Source organism: Pinus tabuliformis, chromosome 8 (genome assembly GCF_031772625.1).
Source record: "Pinus tabuliformis cultivar Carrire ecotype Pingquan chromosome 8, CPIR1, whole genome shotgun sequence".
Classification (NCBI taxonomy): Eukaryota; Viridiplantae; Streptophyta; class Pinopsida; order Pinales; family Pinaceae; genus Pinus; species Pinus tabuliformis.
Window position 1 is genome coordinate 1,212,555,700 of NC_142294.1, and position 9,756 is coordinate 1,212,565,455.

Consider the following 9,756-nt stretch of genomic DNA (forward strand, 5'->3'; position numbering starts at 1 on the left):
TCACAATGTGAGTTTATCAATGGATGTTTAAGGGCCTAATTATGTTATGTTTACTAGCTTTTGATATTGAACAATGCATACGAACCTCCAAGTTGTGTTGATATTGGTATTGATATCAATGATAATACAATGTACGTGTTCCCTCTCATATTGATTGATCAAGGCTAATTTTTGTTAAGCCAACTGTGATCCCCTTACCTTGTTAACATCAATGAAAACAAATTTTACAACAATATTCTCCTTTTTCATTAATGGAAACCCCCAATTTGAGCTTGACATTTGATATCTGTTGCTAAAAGTCAAAGGGCTCACCCTTCTCCCCCTAATATATAATTTATCCCCCTTTGACATCAATGGAAAAGGACTATGTCTACTAAGAATGAGACTCCCCTTTTCTATACATGCTTATAAGTTTACCTATATATCTATATTTTTTCTATGGCTGAATATTTTCTTCAATTAAGTGCACTCTATTTGCAACTACTATAGGACTCTCACTAGCTATCTAAGTTCAATTCTTCTTTATGTATACCATTTATTTTTTCTATATTTCTTCACTATTTCTACATTTTTTTGGTAGGTTTCTTGATTATAACTTGACTTCCCATATCAAAAACTTTTGCAACTCTTCCTCTATCTACAACTTCTTTTGGTAACTATAATGGCTCCTCATACTATATATCTCTCCTTTTGTTTTCTTATTATTTTTGCTTTTGACTACAATTTATTCATCTGATATGTTAAAAAAAAAACAATTACTTCTTCTAATTAATTAATTATGATTTTTTTGCAAGTAGGAACCCCCTTTAAAACCTATGTCTATTTGTCCCTACATGAAATATTCCGTCTTCTATCCCCCCTTCCTTTTACCCCCACTTTTTCTCTCTCCTTTTGTTTCTTCTTTTGCATTTTTCCCTTCTTCCTATGTGATTTTCCTACCATTCCCAATCATTAATATATCATCAACATACAAGACTAAATAAATAACATGATCACCAAAAAATTTGAAATACAATGATTTTATTTCCTCCTAAAGCCAAGTCTTAGCATATAAGTATCAAATGTTTGATATCACATCCTTAATGATTGTCTTAACCCATACAAGGGCCTTTTCAACCTGCATACTAGCTCTATCTTTCCTTTCACAAAAAGGAATTATGACTACTTGATGTATAGTTATTCATTCAAATCCCCATGCAGGAATGTTGTCTTCACATCCATCTTTTCTACTTCAAATTTTGAACACAATGTTGGAGATCATTGGACATAATGTTGGATATTTTTGGACACAGTGTTGTCATTGATTGTCACTTGTGATTGGTATTGGAGATTGATGTTTTGCAATCATTGATGTCAATGGAAACATCAAGCTAGTTTTTCAGGTCATTGATAGAGAACAATCATAGTAGTAGAATAATTGAAGAATCCTTAAAAAAAATATGACTATGAATGGTGGTTGCATGGTTCAAATAATTGGTTGTTGAAGATAGTTTATGGGCACAAGATCAAGTCAAAATCCCCTAAAGAGAGCCTATATGGACATCCTTATGGAAGAAATTTCCAATGGTATATCGCACATATAAAATCTCCTAAGGTTTGAATAGATACTGTAGGTTGAAATCAAGTGTTCAACCTTGGTTTAAGAGGTTTAGATTATGGGCCACTTGAGAAGGAAATGAGTGTGTGGTAGAAAGGGTCAATCTTTGCACTAGTTCCGGGTCATCTAACTATCTAGGCCAATCGAGATATCATGGGTGAAGGTGTGAAAGAGTCCCAAATTCATGTTTTTCACGGGTGCAGGTGCATAAGGGTCTCAAACCTGAATCCATGAACATAGCTTTGTATGATGGAAAAATTCCAGTGTCAATCAATAATTTTTCCTTGAAGGGATGAGACAAAACCTGACTTTACTCTTCATAGAGGTTTATGACATGGGAGAAGGGCATGGCTAGTGAGGTGGTGATGCTTAGGCATGGATGATGACGTGACACCTTTTGCAAATGACACGTGGCAAGAAGTTTTGGAGTTTTTGAATGGACAAATAGGCCAAATCCATGTGACATGTCATACCATTCAGAGGATGCCATGTGGTAGGATGATGTCATCATGATGAAAGAAGTGTCATTGGGTGATGATGTGGCATAAAATTGGGAATAATGTCAGAAGATTGCATTTTTGGAAGATTCTGCATGTTATAGAATTGTCAAATTCTATTGGAGTTTGGAAGTGGGTCCAAACTATTAGTTGTTCAATAGTTTGTTTGTTATGATGGTTTGCTCAAATTGCAACAATAGAGAAGGTACAAACCTGAATAGGAGGATAAGTGCATCATGTGTTAAGTCTCTAGTCATGGTCATGGTCATATGAAAAAGGATCTCAAGTTGCAAAGAGCTTAGATAGTTAAGAATCTAGTGTTGAAATTAGTTATGAAGTTAAATGACTTTGTTTCATTTTTGGACAATGGAGAACTGTTGAAAATAGAGGAGGGGATCCAATTTACTAATAAGAAGTGTTGGATAACCACCCATAGAGAATTCAATATAAGATTGAGTTTTCCATTTGATGTAATCACACTGAAGATAAATAAGATTTAAATGGAAAACATGGTTGGTGGAATTAAATATTTAGATGCTTGATATTACAATGTGAAGGCACGAAGTGTCAGAACAGATCTACAACAAACTGCAACGAGAATGAACTATAGAAACTCGTCGAGCCAAATAAAAATGAAGTGAAGTACCATTTCTTGAGAAGTGTATAATTAGAATGAAAAGGTAGAGTAGAAGAGTAGTGAAGTGCATCTATGGGACAACTAGTGTGTGTGCATAGTTTGTAGAGAACATAAATTGGAAGTAGTGGAACCCGATAGCAAGTTCTTTTGACAAAATATAAATGTTATAGATTAAATCTATGCATGTTCCTATATAAGAGAAAAGAGCATATTAAGGCACATGTGAGCTACAAAAGATGAAGTTCTTGTGTGTGAGTAATGATAGCAGATTTTAATTTAAACTAAAGAACACTATTGGAGGTATTAGTTTGAAAATCCTATGAAAGAGTATATCTATCTCACAGTAGAAGGTTGGTGCTTGTACACACTATAAGAAAAAAGGTCATTGGTGAGGGTCATGCTTGTGACGGACCTTTAAGGTCCATCATCAATGTCGCATATGGTGGCAGTCTTTAAAAAAGTATTGTTATAAGTGTATATAGTGATGGTACTTTAAGGTTTGTCACCAAAGCAATTTTCAATGACACTTTTGGTGAGGGTCATTAAAGGCCCCTCACTAATTCTCTCTTTGGTGACACTTTTGGTGAGGGTCGCTAAAGGCCCATCACTAATTCTCTCTTTGGTGACACTTCTAGTGACAATATTTTATTGACCATCACAGATGATATTTTTTGTTACTTTTGGTGACAGTTAATAAATTTCTGACATCATTGATAATTCCAATGAGTTTTTGATGACACTTCATGCTTGTGACAAATCAATGCCGCATATGGTGATGACCTTTAAAAATCTGTTGATGTAAATGTATATAGTGATGGTCATTTAAGGTTTGTAACCAAAGCCATTTTCAATGACACTTTTGGTGAGGGTCATTAAAGGCCCATCACTAATTCTCTCTTTGGTGACACTTTTGGTGAGGGTTGTTAAAGGCCCATCACTAATTCTCTTTTTGGTGACACTTCTAGTGACGATATTTTATTGACCCTCACCAATGCTCTTTTTGGTTGCTTTTGGTGATTATCAAAAAAATTTCATCATCATTGATCATTCCAATGAGTTTTTGATGACACTATGTATCTATTACTATATTTTTTGTCAAAAGATAATGATTTAATACCATTATTGTGGAGTATTTTTCATTATGTGTCCAAGGGTCATAGTGGTTATAATATTCAGTCAATTTGTTAAGAAGTAATTACTGTGTATCATTTCCCTCAAGTCATAAGAATATAGTTTTCCTATGATTCAACACATGATTCATCTCTATTAGATTTATTATCTAGGAAATTTCCTTTAAATAAATCTCCACTGGTGTGTGTAAGAACTATATTATTTAATACATAATCAAGCTCTGTCAATTCTATTAATGAGAGAGATCTAGCACTCCTAAACACTCATGGCACACCTTAACATGCTTTTCAATAGTACACTAACATTCCTTGGCACCTCGCATGTCTTGGAACATATTTGTACCTGGAACATCTTTGTACCTACAACATCTTGCAATGAGTAGGATGCCCAAGCCCATGTTAGCATGCCGTAGCATAGCATATCACTCCCCTATCATGTGTTGACATGCCCTGTAGTCCCTAACATGCCCTGGAACACCTTGGCATAATATTGCATTGAAAAATATTAGCACTTGGCACACATTGGCACTTGGCATGTATTGGAACATATTATTAGTGTGCCTAGCATTCCCCTTTTGAAAAAGATAAAGTCCTGACTTATTAACCCTCTTATGCATTCATTTCCTTGCATTTTAGCTTGGTTATTCCTTTTGTTGCCTTGAAACTCCTTGACACATATTGGCATACTCTGTCACCATGCACATCCTAGCATGTCTTAGCACCTGGCATGCCTTGGCACTATTTGGCACATGTTAGCACACCTCAAAACTGCCTAGCACACTCTAGCACTTCTTGACATTCCCTGATATTCCCTAACATGCCTTACCCATGCTTAGCATAGCTTTTAACTCCCTCCTTCACATGACAGCTAGCACTAATTCACACTCCCCGACACACCCTCATATTCATTCACTTCCATTCATTTTGACCTAGTGCTCCCTTTTGTTGTCCTAGTACTCCCTAACACTCCTCAGCATGCATTGACATGATCTAGCACACCTTAGCACTCTTCAATATGCTATGCCACTTCATAGCATGCATCACACTCCCTGATGCACATTGGCACTTGGCACGTTTGGCATGCATTGAGATGACTTGGTATGCTTTGGCATGGTTTAATATTAAAGTTATTTGAGATCAATTATTGGAAACTAGATGAGAATAAACGGAGGAATATTTGGCACTTAGAATGCATTGACACTTGGCATTTGGCACCTATTGGCACCTAGTGGTTGTGTGCCTAGCATGCCCCTCATGGAAAAGGTAAATTGATGACTTATTAACCCTATTCTGTGCTCATTTCCTTGTAGTTTAACTTGTTTCTCCCTTTTGTTGCCTTGAGAGTCCCTGGCATGCATTTTCACATCCTTGTACATCTTGGCATGCCTTAGCTCTTGGCACATATTATCTTGTTTGACATGTCTTCATACTATCTGGAACATGCTAGTGTGCCCTAGAATTCCCTAACACACATTGGCAGTCATGACCTCACAACTAGCATTACATTTTTCCATGATTTGGGAACCTTACATTCACTACACACCTTGGCACTCCCTAGTTGTCATGCCCTCCATTATCCTCCACAATGTCCCAGGATGCTGAGGAGATCGATGGAGGTAACCACAAACCAAGCTTTTAGTTTGGTAGCTAGCCCTACCAAACCAGAGAGGGATCTCTCTATGAAATCATAGCCAGGAGATGACTGGAATGTAAAGTATTTTAGGCTAGATATCTAGGTTCAAGTGGGTTTTGGAAATTTTAGGTTTTTGTTGCTGGATAAGGGAGAAAAGCTAGGTAGCTAGGTCAGAGGATCAAAGGGTTAACACAAAAAAGACATAAAGGAGCAATGTATCATTAATTTTGTGATGGATCTTACGGTTTTTCGGTGTAGTGTAGTGTTTAGAAGAAGAAAAAGGTCTTAATGAGCATGCAACATGAATTCATTAAGCAAGAAAGAAAGTAACACATAATGATTTTTCCATCAAAACATAACTTTATGCAAAGAATTTTGTTTATAAACTGTAAGGAAAACCATTGAAGAATTGATGAATGGAAATAGAAGATGAATATCTTTCATATAAAGCTATAGCAAAGAAAAAATAACATCACAAACTTACAACACATGAATTCCGGGATAATAGTTGCAAATTGTGTCCTTTGATTTCCAGAAAATGTCCAAGTACAAGCTACAATAGTTCTATCCTCTGAAATACAACCCGTTCTATCACTAAAAAACTGATACATAAAGACCAAAACAACATCTCCCCACTCTCATGGGTCGAATCCATGACTCTAGGAACTGTTCCATGAGGTGTTCTAACCAAACCCTAATGCTTAGGGAAGTTAAAAACAACTTCTACAATTAACTTTGACTCCAACCTCTCTCATAAATAAGGTCAAATTTACATCAAAAAAGCTTCCAAAGAATAACCACCCATTGTCTACATTTATTTTTTCCCCTCACATTCATCTACTTCACCCTTTTTACTTTTACCGAAGTCAAACTAGGAATTACAAAAAATTACATAGTGAAAATTTTACAAACATCTCAAAAATTTCCAAGTGTGCAGCGAGATGTTGGAGGCCATTTTTTAGTGCCTTTATGAAGTCCAAATCGATATATCAAGCCTTTTATGGAAATTTGGGGGAGTGTATATGTCTTTAGAGTATTTGTTTACTCAAAATGACCCATTTTTGGATGAGATATGGCCATTCTCCCAAGATGCCTCTAGGGGCGCAGCGAAATGGAAAAAGAGGGGCAGAAAGGTGATTTTTGGCCTCTTTTTTGCAAATTTCTAAAAAATTGAACCCCAGACCAGGAAAGTGGCAATTTGTTTTTTGATAGGGGGTCATAAGCTTTCCAAAAATGCTGATTTGCATCATTTGGATTCCTGAGGAAGAAGCACAGCATGAGCTTGTTGCGCTCCTAGACAAAAAATTGCCAAACAATTGCAAGTCTGCACCAAAACAAAAAAAAATCTCCAAATCCTCCCAAAATTTTTCCAGAGATGCCTAATGAGGTATGTTATGCAATCATGTATGTATCAGTAAGAAAATATAACTTACCCTTCTCCTCTTGGCTGATTAGGGTTTCCTTGAGTTTTTCGTTCAACTGTGTGATTTTGACCTTGGCAACTTGATTCATTGTGTAATAATGGATGGTCATTTTATATTGCAACTTGTTATCCCTGTTGGCCTTTTCAAGGAGCTTATCAAGGTGGCAATTGACTTTGTCAAGCCAAAAATCCCTATCCTGATTTATTTCCATGGCAATCCTCTCTTCAAAGGTTAGTTCTTCCATTGGTGGCTTTTGTTCTCTTTCCCTCTGAAGTGCCTTCCCAAGACCCATTGTCTTTGGTATCTTCCTTGCCACATGTCCTTCTTGCTGCTAGGTGTCCTCATGGTCCACCACTTCCTTGCCTTTCATCTCTTGTTTCTTGTCTTTGAATTGCTCTTTCTCCATGACTAGCTGTTTTTCATTAAGTTGACTGTTTTCTTGCTCAAGAAATGAAATGATGAATTTGGCCCTTTCCAAATTGTCCTTGAGATCCATGATATGAGAATCCTTCTTTTTGATGACTTGTTGTAGGTTTTGAAGCTCATCATGTGCCTCCAAGTCAACTGGGTAAAAGTTATGCTCAATCAGCTCCTCATCATGCAAAGAAGCCTCGTGATGTGATGGTGATCCCTATTCTGCTGATGTAGTAGGCTTGGCCCCTTCCTCAATTTGAGGAGAAAACATAAGGCTTCTTCCTCTCTGATACGTCTTGGTCACATCAAGCTTAGGTGCCTTGTAAACCTCATCATTTTTGCTTGATGACCTCACCTCTATGGGTTGTACTGACATGGTTTGGTGTTGGCTTGGTGAAGTGGTTATACTTGTTTTCAAGGTTGCCTCAATGAAGGTGTCCCATGTCATGTTCTTCTCTTTCAACCAATGGAGTACTATAAACTTTATCAGGATATGGTGAAAGAGGTCTGGATAATGCACTTTTCCTTTCAATTTCACCCTTTCAGACATTTTTGTTAGGCTCCTATACAAGTAGTTGGACAAATTTAAAGACTTGGCAGCTGTAAAGTGCATGAGAAGTCTTATGTGGTATTGATATAGCCTAGAAAATATGCCCTCACATGTGAAGAGCTTCATGACAGCCTTCATCAATGGTGCATATCTCTCCAACAAGTATCTGAATGGGAAAACATGTGAGTGAGCTCCTTTGTATTGTGATTTCAAGTAGGATTTGTATTATTCTAGGTATAGGTTCATGCCTTTGAACTAGTTTTCACCATGGTTTGGTATGCCTGTAGCTTGAGAGATGGAATCCAATAAAAACACAAAAGTAGTCCCCGCAATGGTGATCTTGTCTTCCTTCAAGGTGAGGGAAAATGTACTCGTGAGATACTCATGGTAACCTACTTCATGCACTCCTTGACAAAACCCTAAACAATTGACATCTTCAAAGCATTTCATGACAAATGGTGAGGAGGTGATTTCATTGCAATTAGAGGGCTCAAACCTCATTATATTTCCCCCCTTTTTGTACTTCCTCTTCTCTGATGGTGATGAGTTAGGCTCCATACTTCAAACCCTAGGTGAAAGGCAAGCAAAAAAAATAAAATTTGTTGCTGTGAGGGAATGAGGTGGTATGATGGACTTAGGAGTTGCCGAAATTTGTAAGGAAATTTAGGAGGGTAGGGGATGATTTTAGTGAGTAGGGAAAAAATGAAATTTGGGAAATTAGTGAGGGGAGGGGTGGAAAAGGCCAAAACACAGGCATATCCTAGAAAGAGATAGGGTAGATTAGGATTTAGAGGAAAATGATAGAAAATGAGGGGATAAGGCTTTTTGATGGATGGAAATGGTGTATTAGCTGCAAAAAGAGGTGTAGGGACAAGGAATATAGGGCTTAGGGTAGAAACTCATCATTTGAGGATCAAAACCATGAAAATCATGTAAACCCTAAAAGAAAAAGTATTTGATCATTTTCTTGACATATGAGGCAAAGGAGGGCATGAAAATGATTAAACTTACTTGTTATAGAGCTTGGAGGATGAAATGACTGAAGAGGAGCTTTGAAAAATGAATTTTGGTGGTCAAACAACAATTTTGGACAATTCTGCTCCGTGCACAGCGAAGGCTTTCTGTGTGTAGCATACTGTCTAGGTGGGCAATGAAGGCTCTTTGTGCACAGAGAGAGTCAATTTTTGCCAGTGAGGTCTATGGAATCACAATTTTTTGCAAAGGAGAAGGAGGATCTTGATGCTAGGATGGTAGACATGTGAAAATGAGTGTGAATGATCTCCTCCATGTGGTTTTATAATTTTCTTTTGGTGTCTAAGTGATTAATGAGGTAGGATGGCCTACTTCACCAATTCACTTTCTTTTTTATTTTTGTAGCCTTAGGAACTCTTGTTGTAACTTTAGAACCTTAGGAACATTATTACATCTAAAAACATAAATTACATTTGAAATCAAGTGTTATTGAGAAAATTTACCTATTGCTACTCCTCATTTGTCGAATTTATACATGAAATGACTGATTTTGTGACCTTAACCCTAATGACCTAATGGTGACACTGAGCTGAATGGAGACCATGATGATGTGACTGAAGTGATATTAATGATTTTTTCATGATGGTAGACTCAACTAAGTAATGAAAGTGACTGACATATGAAATTCTTGAGAGAGTGGAAATAGCCCTAGACAAACTAACTAGTTACCAAATTTTTATTTGAAGACTCACTGAAATGAAAAAAATTTGACTTGAAACCCTAACAACACCTTTTAAGAGCATATTTGATCACTGGTGACAAACTGAACTGATTGACAGTAACACCCTCACAGATAACCATACTCTTTTTCCAACTTGGTAACCCAACCAATTCATTAGCAA